At 40.4% G+C, this 21,986-nt stretch overlaps 1 protein-coding gene across 3 annotated transcripts in view; it reads left to right on the plus strand.

The window, feature by feature from the left end:
• The window catches only part of KCNK2 (potassium two pore domain channel subfamily K member 2), a 193,860-nt gene that overhangs the window by 169,693 nt on the left and 2,181 nt on the right, over window positions 1–21,986 (plus strand). The window lies entirely within an intron of this gene.

Here is a 21,986-nt window from a genome sequence, read left to right on the forward strand (position 1 = left end):
CCTGGCTTTGAGATGACATATAGCTTTTAAAAAAAAAAAAACTTTTTTTAATGTTTATTTATTGAGAGAGAGAGACAGAGTGTGAGTGGGGGAGGAGCAGAGAGAGAGAGGGAGACACAGAATCCGAAGCAGGCTCCAGCCTCTGAGTTGTCAGCACAGAGCCTGACTGCAGGGCTCGAACTCATGAACCACGAGATCATGACCTGAGCCGAAGTCGGATGCTTAACCAACTGAGCCCCCCAGGCGCCCCACGGTGTCATGTAGTTTAAAGCCTATCTAAATACGAAAGTCTAACCAGACTAAATAAGTTTGTCCACCTAATGTGCAGCACGCCATAAAGACTGGCACCGAGCGTTTGCAGTGAAGAAAGATAAACTTTTCATTGGTGTCGCACAACCCAGGAGACAGGGAGCTAATGCTCAAAAGTCCTAAACTCCCTGATGGCTTGCATGTGAGGATTTTTAAGGGCAAAACTTGGGGCAGGGGTCTTCTGAGAAGATGGATGCCATCAATTGGAGGCCCAGGAGGTCATGCTCACAGGTGTTCTGGTGTCACTATGCCTGGTCCCCCGGAGGTCCTTCCCAAGAGACTTGGAACCAAAAAGTGTATTCTTTATGTTAGAGATTTCGTCAGGTGCATTTGGTGACTATATGTTAATGGTAGTGCTAATTAACTACTTATAAGCTAGTTCATTCTGCCTTGTTCCTTGGCCAATGCAGCCATGCCTGGAGTGATATGACCTCTAGAGGTCATTCTTTCTTCTGAAGTGACGAGATGGATGCTGGCTTCAAAAATGCTTTACGCACTTTTATATCCAAGATAGAAAAGGTTGTGTTATCCTGCATTTGACCACTGGGAAGCTCATGTGCTTCGTGCAGTCTTTTCGTTGCAGCGCGAGTGATGCCATCATTAACGGGTTTTTTGTAGGAGGCTCAATGAAAAGGGGCAAGGTAGAGGATTCTTATATAAATAGGCAGATTCCATCTTAAAAATAGTCCCTCCAATTTTACAAATGTTGGAAGCTACAGAATTATTATAAATGATGGTTATTATTCAATAGTCACATGGCAAAGCTGCATCTTATGAAATACCTCCTTAAAATAGAGGAAGTGTAGAAATATAAATTTGAAGCGGCCTCTGGAACCCCTAGCTTGCCAAATAAATCCTTGCTTCTTATGAACCAAAGTGTAGGCTCTGTAAGTTGAAAGCACATGACTCAAAAGTGTTTCAAAACTTCTGGGGAAATGTCAAAGTTCTGGAATTTAATATTGACGAATATTCTGTGTTTGACCTATTTCTCCTGTTGTTGATTTGTGGGTCTTTGCATGAGTCTTAATTTCACTGCCAACTGAGCCAGAAACAACCTTAGGTGTGTATGTCTATGTCATCACTTCTTTGACCCTGCTTACTCTTACAGATACTTCGCATTTGCCCACTTTTGACATCCATGGGTGGCATGATATTCTTGCATTTACTCAAGCTCTCAAGTAGTGGGCATTTTGTCTCACAACGCAGCCATATGTATGGCTTGTCCCCTGGTGGACAATATGACAATTTGAAGAGATTTTTTTTTAATTTTAAGATGTTTATTTATTTGAGAGAGAGAGACAGAGCACAAGGAGGAGAGGGAGACACAGAATCTGAAGCAGGCTCCAGGCTCTGAGCTGTCAGCATAGAGCCCAACGTGGGGCTCGAACCCACAAATCGCGAGATCACGACCTGAGCTGAAGTCGGTCGCCCACCGACTGAGCCACCCAGACGCCCCGAAGAGATTTTTTTAAACTAAAGGAAAATGAATTGGTTACTTCCCTCTTCTCTTTTCCTGGAAGTTCCCATCCTCCATTATTTAAAATGCACAGGCAACCAACTTTACATCTGAAGGAAAGGAAGATAAAGAAGCTAGTGAGAGGGGGACTTGGGAGTAGTTTAAACCTTCAACAGCTTTGTTATGATCCCGCAAGACATTAAAATCAGACCCAGGCAAAAAGTTCCACCACCACCAACCCCACCTCCCCCTCCACCCCCACCTCTCCACCCCTCCAACCACCCCTACCTTCCCTGAGTATTTAATGTGAGTGGGAATGAAGCAAGGTTTCCTTAGTCAATATCAACTCTAATGCTGGCAAGGTGCCTGGAGAGGCATTTGGGTTTGTCATTGCTTTTCCCCTTCCTTTTCTCACCTTCTTGAATATTCCTTGCCTTTTTAGTGCTTGATGTAATACAGGCTTCATAAAATAACCAGACCAAGGTATAAGAGAGACACATTATAACACAACTCTCTATTAAATGGATACAGTGGGTCAAATCGTGTTCTCTAAAGCATAAGGTGATATCCTAAACGTTGTAGATGAAAGTCAGCCTGCCCAAGATTAGCAGTGGAAAAGAACAGGTTCTTGGTAGAGTTCCTTAACTTTTTGTGGAGTCTGAGTAGACGCTTTGGAAGGCCCCGACTGCCACCAGCAATCATGCTGGTGACCACAGACTCTTTAGAACGTTCATTTAAGGGATATTAAATGACAGCTTTGTGACTTTCCTTTCACACTGGATCCTTCCTATGTTTTATTCTTGCGTTCAGTGGTGTTGTTTTTCCCTAAATTCTAAATCCATAAGCCATCAGTGGGTACACCCAGGGAGACAAGTGTGCAGCACTACTGATCTGTATGCACAGTACTCCGGGTAAGCCCCTGCACCTTCTGGGGTGAGAGACGAGCTGTGCCTGTCACAATATTTCCATCACTCCTTTTATTTTCTGTCTTTTCCTCCTGCTTCTTTTTTGTATATGTTTTTTAAATTTTTTTAATGTTTATTTTTGAGACAGAGAGCAAGAGAGAGAGAGTGAGTCAGGGAGGGCAGAGAGAGAGGGAGACACAGAATCCAAAGCAGGCTCCAGGCTCTGAACCGTCAGCACAGAGCCTGACGCGGAGCTCGAACTCATGAGCTGCGAGATCATGATCTGAGCCGAAGTTGGACGCTCAACCAACTGAGCCACCCAGGCGCCCCATTTTTCCTCCTGTTTCTTAAGTAACAGCTTTACAGTTTGGCCACATTAACTGAAACACAGTGTCATACTTTTAAGACAGCATGTCCTGCACAGCAAACACATTTCTGTAGAGCTGATTTGGCAATGCTAGATCGGGTTTGGGAAAGGCAGCTGTGAACACTTGCTTCGTGTGCAGAGAACGCTGCATTATTAGACCCTCTCTCCTCCTTTACTTGTTAGAGAATGAAGGAAGAATTCTAGTTTTGCACAGTTTTCCAAAACTACATGACCACCTTTATTTTTTTATCCTAAATGTTTGTTTTACACATTCATTTAAGAATAAAAGCATGATTCTTGGGGCATCTGGTGGCTCAGTCAGTTGAGCGTCTGACTCTTGATTTTGACTCAGGTCAGGATCCCCGGGTTGTGGGATCGAGCCCCATATGCCAGGCTCCGAGGTGAGCATCGAGACTGCTTGAGATTCTATCTTTCGCCCTCTGCCCCCTCCCGACTCATGCGCGCTCTCTCTTTCTCTCTCTCTCTCTCGGTGTCTAAAATTTTTTAAAAAAGAATAAAAGCATGATTCTTTGTAATCCAGTTTAAAGATGGCAATGAAAGGAAATTCTATGGACCAGACTATACGATAGAAATGTGTGCAAAGCACAAATGCAAGCCACATATGTAACTTGAAATTTTCTAACAAGCTCACTAAAAAAAAATTTTTTTTTTTTAATTTTTTTTTTCAACGTTTTTTATTTATTTTTGGGACAGAGAGAGACAGAGCATGAACGGGGGAGGGGCAGAGAGAGGGAGACACAGAATCGGAAACAGGCTCCAGGCTCCGAGCCATCAGCCCAGAGCCTGACGCGGGGCTTGAACTCACAGACCGCGAGATCGTGACCTGGCTGAAGTCGGACGCTTAACCGACTGCGCCACCCAGGCGCCCCTAAAAAAAAATTTTTTAAGATGAAATTTTTTTCTTAATTTTTTTTCATGTTTATTTATTTTGAGAGAGAGCACAGGGGAGAGGTAGAGAGAGAGGGAGAGGGAGAATCCCAAGCAGGCTCTGCGCTGACAGATGTGAGGCTCAAACTCAAGCATCATGAGATCATGACCTGAGCTGAAACCAAGTCAGACGTCTAAGCGACTGAGCCACCTAGGCTCCCCGAAATTATTTTTTGTAGTATATTTTATTTGACCCAATGTATTCAAACTGGTATCACTTTGATATGTGAATGTGGAATAATGTAAAACTTCTGAATGAGATATTTTACATTTTTTGTGATAAAATTTCAGTATCTGGTTCTGTGTTTAACACTGACAACACATCTCAGATCACACTGGCTGCATCTGAAGTGTATAGACTAAGATCAGAGTTTGGATTATAGACTAATTACAGAATATAGACTAAGAATCTCTGGCAGTAACCTGTTTTCAAACAAAGCTGCTTCTGCGCTAATGATATCGATTGGGTTTTTCCTTCTAAAAATTTAGTGTCCTTAATCGGTATCATTTCAAGGAGTTAGAACAGTGAAGAGTAAAAGGCAAACCGCAAAGTCTGGAAATAAATGTGTAAATTCACAGTGTGTATTACATAATACACAAATGTGTAAATTACTCTTTCCCTTATCTGAAGCCATTTTTGGAGAATATCTTTGAGTTTTATATTTCTGTTGCTACCTCTGCCTTTTGTCTGATGTGTCGACGTGAACATCTGTACATGGAGCATCAGTTATTTCTGAAGACGTCCATAAATGTCCACCGTCCACACCCATGCAACTGTACGTAGGAGAGTTTACTCTATGAGAGAAATTTCCCTTTTGAAAAAGAAGTTAGAAACATAACTATCTTGGTTCTGCTTAGACCATACTACACTTTTTCTCTCACGTTCCATTTTGCATTGTTTAAATATGAGGAAGATGTTTTAAAACTGATAGAGAAGACACTCAGAGATAAATGCATTAACCTCTGAAAATAACACCAAAAAAGAACAACAAAATGAAGACTTGTTCTCTTCTCATTTCTTTATTACTCAACTTTTCGTCATCTTTTTCATGCTGTACCAGTCTCCAGCAGCAAAGCAGTAACTGGCACTGACAGTGATTCCCCTAATGTGCCTGATCAGAGACTGGTTTGGCCCCAGAAGCGTAAGTAACTTTTTCCTTTGACCACCGAAGGAAAAAAATACCTATCTGGCACTGCTTAGAATAAAATTGCCAATATTGTTACATTTCATGACTTTGAAATTAATTTAATAGCTTTACATTTTAAAACAATCACCTTTAGTTTACCAACTGACCCCGAGTTTTGGGCATTGATATGTGTGATTTACATAGTTTGATAGATTTAGGTTAAACAGCTTAAAGAAAAAGTAGTTAATATTCTCTGCACAGTTTAGTGTTTTAAAGCTCTGTGGGGAGGCCCCTATGTTTCTGGTACAGATCGGGTCTGGAGAGAGAAAGATGACAGTTAGTCACAGTCTCAGGCTTCAGTGACCACCGTCTAATAGGAAACGTGATAGATTAAAAACAGTAGCCACGGTAGAATGCATGGCTATCAAAGTATGTAACGAATAGTGTTGAGGGGATTTTGAGGTGCTGGGAGAGGATAGAAGTGATGCTTGATGGGGAATAGCTACAACAGGAAAAAGAGGAATCACAGTTTAGAATAATGGTGGTCAGAGAGTAAAGAGCAAGAGAGATTGGAGTTGGGGCAAAGGTTAGGTCCAGGATAGGGATATTTGAATGGGCGCTGACCTACAGCAAAGGTTATAGATCTGGGAATAGTAGAGGCAGAGTTTAGTGAGACTGTTGTGCTCAGTGAGTCATTCACATGCAGACTGGAATCCCCCCAGTATGGTGGAAAGAGCTGCAGCCCAAGGGATACTTTATCATTCACTACGTACTTACCATCTCAAATTCCACATGACCCACGTGGGATTGTGATATGCCCTTCCCCCAAATATCCTTCTTCTCTCATGTTTCAGTTCTCCGTAAATCTCACTTAAAACCTGTTCTTTTGCTCATGCCAAAGTCTGTTTCATCCCCCTGGATACTTTATTCCTCCTCACCCCCGCGGTTCATACATCACAAGTTCTAGGGATAGTATCATCAAAACACATCAGTGCTTTTCTCTGCTGTCTCTCTAGCTCCAAAGCCACCATATTAGCCTGCCTGATGCCCCTCAACTGCAGCACCCTACCTAGGTGTCTGGCTTCCCTCTCCATCTCCCAGTGATACATTTCCTTTCTCCAGTGGTCTCCAAAAGGTTTACCGTGAGTCATTATTTGCAAAAGACATTGAGCATGTGCACATTTACTTATAAGTTACATATGTGTACTCCTGTGTTCCTGTACCAATATATTACACATATATTTAAAACACATGCAAAGGTAGAAATGTTGGGGCGCCTGGGTGGCTCAGTCAGTTAAGCATCCAACTCTTGATTTCAGCTCGGGTCATGATCTCGTAGATTCGTGAGTTCAGGCCCCATGTCAGGCTCTGTGCTAACAGTACAGAACCTGCTTGGGATTCTCTCTCTCCCTCTCTCTCTCTCTCTCTCTCTCTCTGTCCCTCCCAGCTCTCTCTCTCTCTCTCAAAACAAATGAATAAATTAAAAAAATTTTTTAATTAAAACATAAAACACATGCAAAGGTAGGAATGTTAGAAGATGAAAAGGAAGTCACCTTAAGATATTTTCATTGTGTTTACTGATAACACAAAAACCTTTTTGCTTTCACTCAAAATTATTAATAATGAGAACAGTACGATTTGTATGTTCCCATGCTTTCTCAGATCTGGATTTAACACTCCACATCAGGGTAATTCCTAATTCTACTGCATAGTGCAGTTTATTTTGATTCTTGATTTAATGGTGGTCATGCCTGAAAAAGGTAATTCACATAGATCTAAATGAAAGAAGTACATTTTTTATTTTGCCTGTGGAACACTAGACTCATTTTTCAGTATCATTTCACAAACTGTGCAAATGGCTTTCTTGAGCTAGGAAATGGCCATCGGTACTGATGTCAAATGGTTATTTTTAAGGTCAGTCTGTGTTGAATATCCGCTGAAACCCTTTGGGAGACTTCAACAGTTTGAAAAACCCTTCTTCCAAGCTTACTAGAATTTTAAGACATGTGACAATTAGCACCCTATTTGGGGGGACACATATAACAATAACATTTCCAAACACCTACTAAAAAAAAATTCTTCTTCCATTGTACACATTTAAAAATTTTTTTTATATTTTTAGGGCACCTGGGTGGCTCGGTCGGTTGAGCATCTGACTTCGTCTCAGGCCACCATCTCACAGTTCGTGAGTTAGAGCCCCACGTTGGGCTCTGTGCTGACAGCTCAGAGCCTGGAGTCTGCTTTGAATTCAGCGTCTCCCTCCCTCTCTCTCTCTCTCTGTCCCTCCCCCACTCATTCTCTGTCTCTCTCACTCTCAAAGATGGATAAACATTTAAAAAAAATTTTTTTAATTTATATTTTTTTATATTTTATATATATCCTAGTATCCCCTAAAGGGTCAGAGTAGATGAGTTTTTTGTTTCAAACTAACTACCATATAGTTAAGTTCACTGACAAAAAGTTCACTAACAAAAAGTTAAGTTCACTACAGAAAACATTTGTCATCGCAGAGTGGCTCATCAAACTTTAAGAAAAAAATGCATAAGTGATCTTTAAGTGTTATGCCGCGAGGTAACAGTGTGTTAGTGCCTAAGATTTTCATGGCTACATCCCATCTTATTACTTAGCATTACAGAAATCCTACAATGTAAAGATTTTGATTTTATAACCCCATTGCCGATAGCCCATAGCCTGTAAATTCCAATACACCAGAATACACTGACAACAATGAAGTGAGGGGGCCCCTGCCAACCTGCCCATCATCGAAATCCTGCTCTTTCCTCATCATTCCTCCATGGCCCACAGGGACCAAGAGAGAGCACTTGTGGCATTCAAAATATTAAATATTAGTAGCAGCCTAAGAAAAATAAATAAAAGTCAAAATCTTATTTTGTCTGCGTTCCCAGGACTTTTTTGTCAACACATGTGGTGTATACATAGAAACCAAAACCCAAACTTGACATTGTTATTCTCTGCTTCAAATTCTTCGATTGTCCCGCTTTGCTCTGAGAATAAGTTCAACATCTTTGAATTAACATGACTTCTGTCATCATGCATAATTTGGGCCCCGCCCACCTCTCAAAGCCTCATCTTGTAGATTTGTTAGAATTGAGCCACATGGGCCTTCTTTCAGTTCTCTGACTGCACCAAGCTCTTTTTCACACGTGTCCTCTTTTCCACATGTGCCCCTTTCTTCCCTTCCCTTCCACTCCCTTCCCTTCCCACATGCTCTGCCCTGGCATTGACCGCTCTTCTCCACACTCATCACCTTGCTAACTACAGGGATCATTCTGATTTCAGATCAAATATCGTATCTCTCTAGACATCCATTCAACCCATCCAGTCTAATTATTCCTTCTCCTTATATGCTTTCATCATATTCCTTACTTTGGCCTAACTGCACTTGATAGTGATTTGTAATTATGTATTTATTTGTGAAATTATTGTCTCTCTCACCCAGTAAGCACTATGAGGGCAGTAGCTTTTCTCCCAACACAGTCCAATGGGCCTTTGCATCATGACGCTCCATGTTTGAAATTTACGGCATTCTCCCATAATACTCTTCACCATCCTTTTCTCTGTTATCTGCCAACCTCCTTGTGACATCCCTAAATTCCTTTGGCTCCTGCGATATTTATTTGACAAAGATTTATTAAGTGTCTACAATGTGCCTATACTGGGCTAAGCAGTTGAGATAAAACAGTACACAAAATGAAACCTACGAAACATAGGAGTGTTCTTCCACTTTTATAAACATCAATGTTGAATTTGCTTCAAATAGCAGGGGTTCATAACCTTTTCTGGGTCACATACTCTTTGAGAGTTTGCAAAGAGCTCTGATTCCCTTCCCCAGTAAAAAATGCATAAATCGAGGTGCCTGGGTTACTCAGTTGGTTAAGCGTCCAACTTGGGCTTAGGTCATAGTCTCTCAGTTTGTGAGTTCGAGCCCCGTGTCAGGCTCTGTGCTGACAGCTCAGAGCCTGGAGCCTGCTTCAGGTTCTGTGTGTGTTTCTCTCTCTGCCTCTCCCCTGCTTGTGCTCTCTCTCTCAAATATAAACTTGTGTTTTTTTTAATGCACAAATCCTCATAGTGTATGTATAGTTGCAAGAGTTCCATGCAGTCCCCGAAGCTCATGGTTGGGTAACACGTCCTAAATCAATCATGTTAAAAGTACCAAAATATTTACATTCTTTTCATAAAACTCTGGGATAGAGGAATAGGGAAAGGTGATGTGGAGAATAAATAAGTGAGCCACAACTTGTGTCTTTGGAGGAGGAGAAGGGTGTGGGTGGGAGGAGAAAACCTTTGCCCATTGCTGGCCAACACCATGGTTGCAAAGCATTGGTTCAGAGCAGTAGTCCTCACACTTTGTGTGTGTGAACTCCCTGAGAGGATTTTGAAAAGTGAGGTCTGTCCGTGCATATTTTTACATTAAAATCTAAAATTCTTCATTTTGCGTTGAATAATTTTAAAGGATATAATTGTCAGTGAACTTAAACACTGACTTTCAACTACAACTATGATATATTTTTTAAAGTACACCAGTGAAATATAAATATCACAGTAATTGATACCCAGTATAAATCTAAATCGCACATGAACAAGCTCTTCTCACTCCACCCTCACTCCACACAATTTTGATCGTCCCGTTTTTCGGACGTTAACCGAGATCACAGAAAGCAGTGTCTGCCATGCTTCTCCACTATATAATTTATTCCTTTCCCTGTGTAATTAATACATATGGGGAAGTACTTTGAGATTTTATGGTTGTCCCTTTCATCCTCAAACTCTTCTTTATGTATGTATCTATGTTTCTATGTGTTTAATGTGAAGCTGCTGTAATCCATGAGCTATCACCTGTTACAAACATCATGGATTTTGACCCCCAAGTAGTCCCAGACTTGGCCAGCAGTAGCCCCTGCAAGCTGTCTTCTGTGTCTTTGGGTGAATCCCCGTTATCCTTTGAGTAATTCTTTACTTTCTGGCACAATAATACGTCCTAGAGTCAGCTTAAAATTTCTCTGCCATGGGGGCGCCTGGGTGGCTCAGTCGGTTAAAGCGGCCGACTTCGGCCCAAGTCATGATCTCGCGGTCCGTGAGTTCGAGCCCCGTGTCAGGCTCTGTGCTGACAGCTCAGAGCCTGGAGCCTGTTTCAGATTCTGTGTCTCCCTCTCTCTGCCCCTCCCCTGTTCATGCTCTGTCTCTCTCTGTCTCAAAAATAAATAAACGTTAAAAAAAAAAAAATTTTTTTAAATAAAAAAAAAAAAATTTCTCTGCCATGGCCTCAGAATCATTCATTTCTCCAAGGAACCATGGTTTCTTTTAGTGGGTAATGACATTTAGAAATAGAGATTTGGATGCTTTTAATGGCGTTGTTACTGTTTCCAGGCACTCTGAATAGACAGAGCTAAAGAAGACATTATATATTCATGCATACACATATTTTAGCTTTTTTTAATTTTTTAATGTTTATTTTTGAGAGAGAGACAGAGACAGAGCATGAGTGGGGGAGGGGCAGAGAGAGAGGGAGACACAGAATCTGAAGCAGGCTCCAGTCTCCAAGCTGTCAGCACAGAGCCTGATGCGAGGCTTGAACTCACAAACTGTGAGATCGTGACCTGAGCCGAAGTCGGACGCTTAACTGACTGAGCCACCAAGGTGCCCCTCTATCTATTCTATATCTATCTGTGCATCTTGAAAACCATGAGGATGTTAATTGGACTATGGTGATCATTTTGCAATATATACAAATATCGAATCATTACATTGTACACCCGAAATTAATATAACCATATGTCAGTTATACCTAAATTAAAAATAATTGCAGAAAAAAATGACACCCCCAGTTCCAATCTGACATAAGAGGTCGTTCTAATTTTCTGCTTTGTTATATTTGTAATTCCTTTCTCTACAGTGAAATCCTCACCTCTTCATTATTCTGTCTGCTGTCCCACCCCCAACCCTTCAGGAGTGCCCTCCCCACCCTGCTTGGTCTCCAGCACTATGTTCTGGGCCTCCCTTGTGTGGGTTGTGCCCTCCATCCCTCTTTGGCTCTGACACCCCATATCTGGCTGCCACCCTTGTGCAGGTGCTCCCTTCATGCCGATCTAACTCTGACATGCTACTCAGGCGCTGTGGCTCCCTTCCCCAACGCCACCACCCTGCCGACTCCCTAGTCTGCTTCCCCTAATTCCTGTAGGGCTGAGCTGCTTAAGAAGGGAAGCCACCAGGGTGGCTCAGTGGGTTAAGCGTCTGACCTTGGCTCAGGTCATGATCTCGTGGTTTGGGAGTTCAAGCCCCATGCTGACAGCTCAGAGCCTGGAGCCTGTATTGGATTCTGTGTCTTCTCTCTCTGCCCCTCTCCCACTCTCTCTGTCTCTCTCTCAAAGATAAATAAACATTAAATTTTTTAAAAATAATAATCAGGAAAACAAAAGATGAAAGGAAGCAAAAGCATTTTTTTAGTGGACAGGTCTTGTATTTCTATATGAACATAAAATGCCCTTTTGTTATAAGGAAGCTACTCTCAAATCCAGGTTTCTTGAAAGAGTTTTGAAAACCTCAGTCAATGCTTTTATTTTATTAAGTATGTAATGAGTTGATTTTGTGGTGAATGCTTATAAAGTTTCATCACCCTTTCATTCAGTTTTCACTTTTGACTGGTTATTTTTCACACAGCGAGATACCTTTAAGAAAACAACAAATACAGGATTCCCCACCATCACCCCCACCCTATCACAGAGTTTCTACATTGTAGTGACAGACAAATATCTAGCTAATTGAGTCGTATGTGATATTTTGGAAAAAAGTACATAAATTATTTTATATTGTTTCATGAATTTTAATATCCATATCTTGGGGCACCTGGGTGGCTCAGTCGGTTAAGCAGCCGACTTCGGCTCAGGTCACGATCTCGCGGTCCGTGAGTTCGAGCCCCGCGTCGGGCTCTGTGCTGACCGCTCAGAGCCTGGAGCCTGTTTCAGATTCTGTGTCTCCCTCTCTCTCTCTGACCCTCCCCCATTCATGCTCTGTCTCTGTCTCAAAAATAAATAAACGTTAATATCCCTATCTTTACAGTATAATAAAACGTTCTGTAGGTTGGATGAGCTCCATAATACAGACTGTTAAAGTAACTACAGTAGCAGGGGCTCATGGGTGGCTCAGTTTGTTAAGCCTCACTCTTGATTTCCACTCAGGTCATGATCTCACAGTTTCAAAAGTTTGAGCCCCGCATGGGCTCTGCGCTGATGGCTGGCATGGAGCCTGCTTGAGATCTTCCCTCTCTCTCTCTGCTCCTCACCCCCTCGCGTTCTGACTCTCCAAAAATAAATAAACTTAAAAAAAAAAAGTTAACTCCAGTACCAGACAAGAGGGGAGAATTTTAAGAATATTCAGTGATACACTGCCAGTATGTCACAACAATTAAGAAGTTGAGTCTAGTCTACAAGTGACTTTGTAGATTTTGCAGCCCCACCTTATTAAAACAGTTAACATTATATTTAATACTTGCAAATATTTTATAAGAAAGATATTTAAAATCATAATATTAATATTAGTGTTATTATTTTTCTTGACATTGTTTTATTAAAACTATTGTACTTAATCCTTACACAATTATGTTAATCTGTGTGGTATTAAGAATTGGAGAAGGGCACCTGGGTGGCTCAGTCGGTTAAGCATCCAACTTAGGCTCAGGTCATGATCTCACGGTTCGTGGGTTCAAGCCCCGCGTCGGGCTCTGTGCTGACAGCTCAGAGCCTGGAGCCTGCCTCGGATTCTGTGTCTCCCTCTCTCTCTCTGCCCTTCTGCCACTCATTCTTTCTCTCTCTCTCCCTTTCTCTCTCTCTCAAAAATAAACATTAAATTTTTTAAAAAAAAAGAACTGGTGAAATTGCTAACTAAAAAAAGCAGTTTATATTAAAGAGGCATTATGAATATTACATATACTTTACTGAAAACCAGAGAAAAACATCATGTGCCATTCCGTGAAGATAACGTGACACTTAGTAATCCTTTCAGTTGTGTTTGTTTGTTTTACCCTGGTTGGTAAAGAGACTACTTTGGTCTTTTTAACAGTGCAGTTCAACAATACGATGAAATGTCAATACTCCAGAAAATGAATTAATAATAATTGTCAAGAATTACAGGCTAGGCAACCTCTGAAATTGGAATGCAAAGTAGTCTTTAAATTTTTTTCACAAATTTAACCAGAAGAAAGTTTTCAACTCAGCTACTTGCTTTTAGTTTTTAATTTTCCTCATGTCTTTAAGATATATTGTTTGAACACTGAGAAAAAGAAATTAACATCCCACTGTCAAAGAGCAGGAAAATGCATTGGAGAAAGACAAGAAAAACCTCTTTAGTCTTATTCCTGGTGAAGACGACAAAATGGCCATTAAATCCTAAATGCTCAACTTGGCTTTAGATTCTTTGGAAGCCATCCTTCAGGGAGAAAGGTCCCTGGCCATGTTACCCTACCATGTCAAAGCAGTACAACTGAATATTAGCCATTAAAAAGAATGAAATCTTGCCACTTGCAACAACGTGATGGAGCGAGAGTATTACGCTAAGTGAAATAAGTCAGTCAGAGAAAGAGAAATACCATATGATTTCACTCATGTGGAATTTAAGGAACAAAACCAATGAACAAGGGAAAAAGAAAAGAGACAGGGAGAGACAAACCAGGAAACAGACTTAACTATAGAGAACAAACTGATGGTTCCCGGAGGGGGGGGGGGTGTGTGAAATAGGTGATGGGGATGAAGGAGGGCACTTGTGATGAGCACTGGGTGTTGTTTGGAGGTGTAGAATCACTATATTGTACACCTAAACGAACACTACACTCTATGTGGATTAACTGAAACTTAAGCAAAAACTTTTAAAAAATCAATGGTTAGATCTGCACATTAAAAAATGTTGGGGGTTTTTAGTTTATTTTGAGAGAGTGTGAGAGCAGGAGGGACAGAGACACAGGGAGAAAGAGAAAATCCCAAGCAGCCTCCGCACCTTCAGAGCCTGATATGAGACTCAGTCTTACAAACTATGAGATCATGGCCTGAGCTGAAACCAAGACTGGGACGCTTCACTGACGGAGCCACCCAGGCGCCCCTAAAAAATGTTTTTTTTTAAGAAAAGTTGAAGTTCTTCCAAGTATTATCCAGTAGTTGAGTTGGCTTTTGTTAATTGGAAAAAAAACTTACAAAAACCTTACAGAGTTTCAGATAGAAATTCCTCATCTAGGGGCGCCTGGGTGGCTCAGTCGGTTGAGCGTCTGACTTCGGCTCAGGTCATGATCTCACAGTCCGTGAGTTCGAGCCCCGCGTCGGGCTCTGTGCTGACAGCTCGGAGCCTGGAGCCTGCTTCAGATTCTGTGTCTCCCTCTCTCTCTGCCCCTCCCCTGTTCATGCTCTCTCTCTGTCTCAAAAATAAATAAACATTAAAAAAAAAAAAAAAAAAAAAAAGAAATTCCTCATCTAGTTATGACTCTACAAAAGGGACTGGCTTACCTATAATGAGTGATTATTATTCATAGTTAATTGAGCACACATGGAAAGAAAAAACCAATTAGAATAGAAAATAGAGATAAGGTAGGGTAAGGTCTGTAGGGAGAAACTGACTAGCAAAGATTGTAGAACTGCAAAAATTGGCCTTGTTCATGCACTGAGAATGGAAGGGAGTCATTTGAGGGAAATGACTGGTGGAAAGCGATGTGAAGGAAAGGAAATTAGAATTGCTACCTTAACACAGAGGACTAGTGGAGCCACTGTTGCCGACTTTCCAAATTGTACCACAGATCTCCACTCTAGAGCAGCTGCCTGCAAGTAATTGGGGAAAAAATGTCGCTGAGATATTCAATCTTTGGAAATGGACAATTTAGAACCTGAGCAACTTTTTATTACTATTAATGATCTGAAAACCAAAAACTCTATAAAGAATGCTGTAGAATTTCAAAGCTAATGGGTCGGTGGGAAAGTAGGATAGTTATGATTCTAGGTGAAAAGCTAAAGCAGAGAACGCTAGGTTTTCCAGCTTAATGGAAATGTATGGAAGGGCTAAAGACTCGTTCGGTCAAAGTGAAATAGAGAGTTAAGGTAAATAAATAATTCAGGTTAGAATTATTCTAACCATTCTAAATTGGAGGGATTTCACAAGTTCATTTGATAAATTAAGCAGCAGATTAAAATGAAATAAGATTTAACCCCATGGTGATTGTTGAATTTTTTAAAAAAAAAAACAACAACACAGGACTCATGAACAACATGGTTTAAAATTATAGAGCCCCCTGTGCTGACAGCACAGAGCCTGCATGGGTTTCTCTCTCTTCCTCTCTCTGCCCCTCCCCCCTTCTCAAAATAAATAAACATTTTTAAAAAATAAAATTGTAGAACCCCTTGCATATTAGTTAATATTCAACAGCAATTTTTCAGGGAACCCCAGCCGATGAAGAGACAGTGACTTTTGCCTTGTTGAGAGGACACCTGCACCCTGAAATCTATTCTCTTATCAAAAGTCAGGCTAGGATTGTGTCTTCCTGTCACAGAAGCATGGCTCAGACACAGAGCAGAAGGGAAAAGAAAGTATGAGGCATTACTGGTCCTCGCGAATCAGCTTTACTCTCTTGGAAAAATAAAAAAAAATAAAATAAAAAAAAACATGTAGCTTGTATTTTGCAGAGTTGCTTGAAGGAAAATAACCTTAGAAATGCAGTTGATAAAGACCAAACATTTAAAAGACCTGAAATTAAAAAAAAAAAAATTTTCAAACTTAGAACACTGACCATTCTCTTTAGGTCATTACACTTTCTGTTACCAGGAAAGACTATTCTGGTGAAGACTGACCTGGGGTAGAGACAAGGAAACTTTCAGAAGTGAAATCACTAATAAATATGAAAGTCATCACACCTAGATGTAAAGTGTAATGGATTATACTTTAGTAAACAAGGTAAAGATTCAGAAGTAGTGATTCAAACATTCTCCGTCTTTTTAAGAATATTTTATTTTTTAATTTCTTTATTTGAGGTATAATTGACATACAACATGACATTACTTTCATGTATACTAAATAACGATTCAGTATTTGTATATATTGCAAAATGATCACCACCAGTCCATCACCATACATAGTTACAGAATTTTTTAATCTTATTGGTGAGAATTCTTAAGATCTACTCTCTTAGCAACTTTCAAATATGCAGTATGGTGTTATTAATTATAGTTGCCATGCTGTACATTATATCCCCATGACTTATTTATAACTGGAAGTTTGTACATTTTAACTCCTTGCACCCATTTTGCCCACCCTGCTATTCCTGCCTATGGCAACCACCAGTCTCTTCTGTTATCTGTGAGCTTGGTGTGTGTGTGTGTGTGTGTGTGTGTGTGTGTGTGTAAGATTCCACATGTGAATGAGATCATATGATTATATGATATTTGTCTTCCTCTGACTTATTTCACTTAGCATAATGCCTTCAAGTTCCATCTATGCTGTTGCAAATGGCAAGATCTCATTTTTTATGACTGAATATATTTATATATACACCACAGTTTCTTTATCCATTCATCCATCGATGGACACTTAGGTTGTTTCCATGTCTTGGCTCTTGCAAATAATACTGCAGTGAACATGAGGGTGCGTATATCTTTTTGAGCAAGTGGTTTCGTTTTCTTTGGATAAATGCTGAGAAGTGGAATTGCTGTATCATATGCTAGTTCTATTTTTAATTTTTTGAGGAACCCACATGCTATTTTTCAGAGTGGCTGCAGCAATTTGCAGTCCCACCAACAGTGCACAAGGGTTGCCTTTTCTCCACATCCTGGCCAAAGCTTGTTACTTCTTATCTTTTTTATACTCGCTGTTCTAACAGGTGTGAGCAGATATCTCACGGTGGTTTTGAATTGCATTTCCCTGATGATGGGTGATGTTGAACACCTCATGTACGTGCTGGGGCTCTGTGTATCTTCTTTGGAAAAATGTCTATTCAGATCCCCTGCCTATTATTTTCATCAGATTGCTTGTTTTTTTGCTATTGAGTTGTAGGAGTTCTTTATATAGTTTGGATATCAACCTCTTATCAGATAATAGGATTGGCAAATATTTTCTCCCCTTCTGGAGGCTGCCTTTACATCTTACTGATTCTCAGGCATTTTTTTCTTTGTAACTTTAAAGATTCCTGCAAGGTATATTTTTTTCTTTGATGTCTGGCTGAGAAAAACTCCCAGTGGCAACTGCAATCCAATTCTGGTACATGTGTTGAGCAAATAAAAAGCATTCCATAGAGAACTCTGCCCTCACAAGCTTTTTTCAGGGCTGGGTATGCTAGACACTGAATCTACACAGGTAGCACTATAACATCAGTAAGGGGAGATTTAAAAGGAAAAAAAAAAACTACTCAAAAATTTCTGCAACTCAAGAAAGTCAGCAGTAAGCCCAGGATCTGTTTCATAATAAGCATTCAATATGGGACTGTTGAAATCTACAGTTGCCATTTTTACATACTGTTGTTTCTACTACCCTTGCCTATATACATTCATTATTCTACATAGTTGTAATCAAAATAGAGACATAATTTTACTTTCTTCATCACTTTACTCAACACAAGATAATAAGAGAAAATAGTTTCTCAAGCTGAGGACTTCTCATGAACACTGGCTTCTTAAATGACCTTTACTAATCTCAATATTATTGTGCAATTCAAAGTATAGTTCAGAGAATATCTCCATACGTATTTTTTCCCTTTGGCAAAAATTCTTGTCCAGGATAAATTTCTATGAATTGACTTTCATCAAAGGATATGAACATTTTAGTGATTAGTAAAATTGATTTATAAATTGCTTTCTCTTCAGGCTGTACCAACACACACTGATCTAGAACTTATGCAAATAGCAGCTTCATAGGCGAGTCCCTGAGAGTGTCTGTATTCAGGAAGAGGGCTGTGTCAGTCAGCAGCCACAGATTTCTCACTAGTCGGTCAGAAAGCATCCAGGAGTCTAGTTTGTTCAAATTACCATGTTGGGCACTTTTATGAGAAGAAGAAATAAATAGGATGCATAGTTTCTGTCATTAAGCTTACCATCTAGATTGAGAAAACTAAACTTTAAATTACTCTATTCGAAGCATTGCCCCAGAAGCTGCAATGTGAAGGGGGAAGAAAGGGTGAGCTTGGTAAGAAATTGGCCAGTGATCTTTACCCTCAAAGAATCTGCCATGTCGTTGGTTGATTTAGAGTCAATGGAGTGATAAATACTCCTTATGATTACAAATGAGCTTCCTGAGAACTTCATAAATTGCAAGTTTCTAAAGTAGTGAACTTTCATCTTTCTTAGGCCATCCTGTCAATCTTATGTGATTTAGGTAAATTGCCCTGAAAGAAGTTGAAATATGGCAAGTGCTTGGTTTTAAATTATGTTGCTACCATATCAAGGGCCTCCTTGGTATTATTTCAGATACTTTAGAGAACCTGAAGATTCTAGGGCTTGGAACCACTACTGAAGAGGCAAATACTGGACCTCTGTAATCATGAGATTTTGCTACCCTGAAAAGCTATTAGATGCTTAGCAAGTGTTCATAGTGGCAGACAAAGATATTGGTGATTCTTCTAAAATAAAAGCACTAACCCTTCTTTAACCTTAAATGTTATATACATAATGATGTTGCAGCCAGGCTCTGGGATAGCCTAGTCAGGTATTGTCACACAAAATGGTGAATTTTGATTTTTACTTAGATTTAAAGGGGATTTTATTTAAATGATGTTCTTCACTTTGAGAACCATTCTTAGAATGGTGAGGAGACTCTACAAAGTCTAAAAAGTTTGAGGACACATACTTTGAATGTTTACTATGAATAGACCTGGCTGTATCTTTCTCCTGAAAGGAACAGGATTATCCCATCAGAGTCAACCAGGAGGCACACTCTTCTTATTGGAGCTTGGTTTCCAAAACATGACTGGTCTGCCATTCCCGTGTACAAATCCCGTGTACAAATCCGGGACACATGGAATCTGGGGGGAGACCTCTTCTCTGAGTCAAGTGCCTAAGCTGCAGGAACATTCACTGTGATCCTTTAGGAGCTATTTTTGCTCGTTTTGGGTCCTCTGCTTCGTTACTAAGTAGTGTAGACTGCTTAGTTTTAGGCAGATGAGATCCTATTTGATTAAGTGATTGAAAGATTTTTATAAAAATCCAATGAGACAAAAAATGTTTTAGTGCATAAGGATTCATTGTAATTCTCCAGAACACCACAAGCATTAACATTTCAATCAAGAAAAATTTTACTTATATAAATGTGACATTCTAATTTCTTTGGAAACAAAAGAGCACCTTTAGAGTTTCAATATACAGTTTCATCCTTATTAACAGAAACGGGACTATAGGATACTGTTATTTGATCAATAATGACTATATTGCTATAGACAATTCTGTAAGTTCAGGATATTTTTTTAAGAAACAGGAATAACTAATTATTTTGATGACCTTGGTTTGGTTTTTGAGGGACTCTCTTTTATTTTTCTCTTTTTCTTCCTCCTTACTTTCAAGTTTTGAGTTTGAGTGGCTACATTCCTCAAGTCCAGTATCGTGAAGAATAATAGAAAAATCAGGGCACAGTAGAGAGGAAACAGATACCACTGTTGGTTTACATAAGTAGCCCTAGAGCGGGAACTGGAAAAACTTTTATTCTCCCAGTATCTTTAGGAAACCGTGACAGACTATCCTCACCCTAATATATAAACTGCCAATGGAATAGATTTCCATACGATGTGAATTTGCCTTATGCTCCTCCAAAAGACGTTTAGTCCTTAGAATTAATAAGATTTTACTGGCAGGGCACCTGGGTGGCTCAGTCAGTTAAGTGTCCAACTTCAGCTCAGGTCACGATCTAGTAGTTCAGGAGTTCAAGCCCCGCCTCGGGCTCTGTGCTGACAGCTCAGAGCCTGGAGCCTGCTTCGGATTCTGTGTCTCCTTCTCTCTCTGCCCCTCCCCCACTCACACTCTGTCTCTCAAAAATAAATAAACATTACAAAAATTAAAAAATATATATATTTTACTGGCAAGGCAGAATAATATGGTGGAGCTAGGCCTCCAAGTTTGAATTCTGGCTTCAGCACATATTTACTGTGTGTCTTAAGTGTTTTAACCTCTCTAGCCTCAGTTTCTTCTGTCAAATGGGGGAAAGAACCATCCTCAAGGTGATTAAGTAAGTTAACACTTTTGAAAGAGCACCATCCAGCACATAGTAGGCACTATACATATATACAGAATTTTACACAATCCCATGACATAGACCCGCGTTAATAGGGACAGTCCTTTTTATTATGAGTAAATGTTTATTGAGTTCTATACTGAATTCACCATTAGTTTTTAAAATATCATCCCAGTTGTAAAAATGAGCAGAACATAAACATAATCACTCTCTTGCCTTAGCCTTCCTTTGACTAATGAAATACATCACCCAGTGCATCTGACCAGGACGACGGTTCAGCAGTATCGTTTACATATGTCTTCAACATGTCCAAAGCGCCTCATGGCTTAAAGTTCCACGTAACCCAGGGTTAGGTAATCCGTTGCATTTCTGGGGAGACCTCCCAAGAGACCTCAGACCACGTCTCCACCAGATGCTTAGAAACTGTGAATTACATTCCAGGGAGAAATGTCCCATTTTTTCAATTCTGCATCACTTAGTCTGTTTCTGGTATTCTGCTTTAAGCTCTCAAAGTACCCCTGGCAAGCCATATCATCACCAGCCTCACTGCCATAGTTAGTAATTTTGTAGTGCTTTATATTTTAAGGAGACACACGCACATCACTTCTCTCTCCTATGAAACCATTATTACCCTTATTTTATAGATAAGGAACCTAAAGTTCAAAAAAGGTAAAAATCGCTTGCCTGTGGACACACAGAATGTGAGCGACAGAACAGGACCTGGAGGTGGTCATCCCCCTCCCCCTCTGTTTTTATCAGCTGATACAAACTGTGAGGCAGCACTAATGGATACTATTAGGACCAAATGACTAAAATTGGTTAAGTGGGGGAAAAAAGCCATTTGCAAAACAATGTGTTTCATGTAAGACCATTTCTGTAAAAACATTAATGACAATCAGAATGGGGGAGGAAGTACAGTCAGTATACAGAGAAGACGGTTGTGCCCTGAAGATGCCTGTCCTACCCCCGAGTAAGCGGTGGCTGGGATGGGTTGAGTAACTTCCCCAATTCCGCAAACGTTCATTCAGAAACTAGGCCTTGGACTTAGTCTCCAAATGGGCCTCAAAGTGGGCCTGCCGGCTCTCCTTCCTTTGCTTTCCCTGAAAGCAGAAACAAAATATTTTACTGCTCATTTAGTAAACAGAGAATTCCCAGATGACGCCAGTGTGGGGTTGGACACAAAGTTCTTGCACACACCACTTCCGCCCTCTCAAACCTGTGTTTGCATCCCGAGCAAACACAGCATCGCTGCCGGCACCAACCAGGTCACCGGGGTTCACATTCTGGGCTTTTACTCGGTCTTGCTGCTCCTACCGGTGTCTGAATGCCTTTTCTACGTTCAAATACTTCTGGAAATTACAGATGAAAAAATAACCCACAGCGTCTCAAAAAGTTAGAGACTGCCTTTTTACAGCTGCAGAAGCTTCAGTGACAGAGGCACATCTAGCACCTCTAATACAATTCGGTTTGGAGGGTTTAAGTTCACGGATTAATTTGTAGGGCCGTATCTATGTCAAAAGGAGCCTCACGCTGCACCGCGTGCGTAATTACACCAATCCTCAGACCTCCGGTATTTCGAAAGGCTCCGATCTCCTTTTTAAAACACAATAAAACGCTCGAGAGAGAAGGCACACAAAATGCTGACTGTCGTGTTGGTGTCTCTCTGTGTTTTCTCCGCG

Source organism: Panthera pardus, unplaced genomic scaffold (assembly GCF_024362965.1).
Source record: "Panthera pardus isolate Hobbes unplaced genomic scaffold, ASM2436296v1 HiC_scaffold_21, whole genome shotgun sequence".
Lineage (NCBI taxonomy): Eukaryota > Metazoa > Chordata > Mammalia > Carnivora > Felidae > Panthera > Panthera pardus.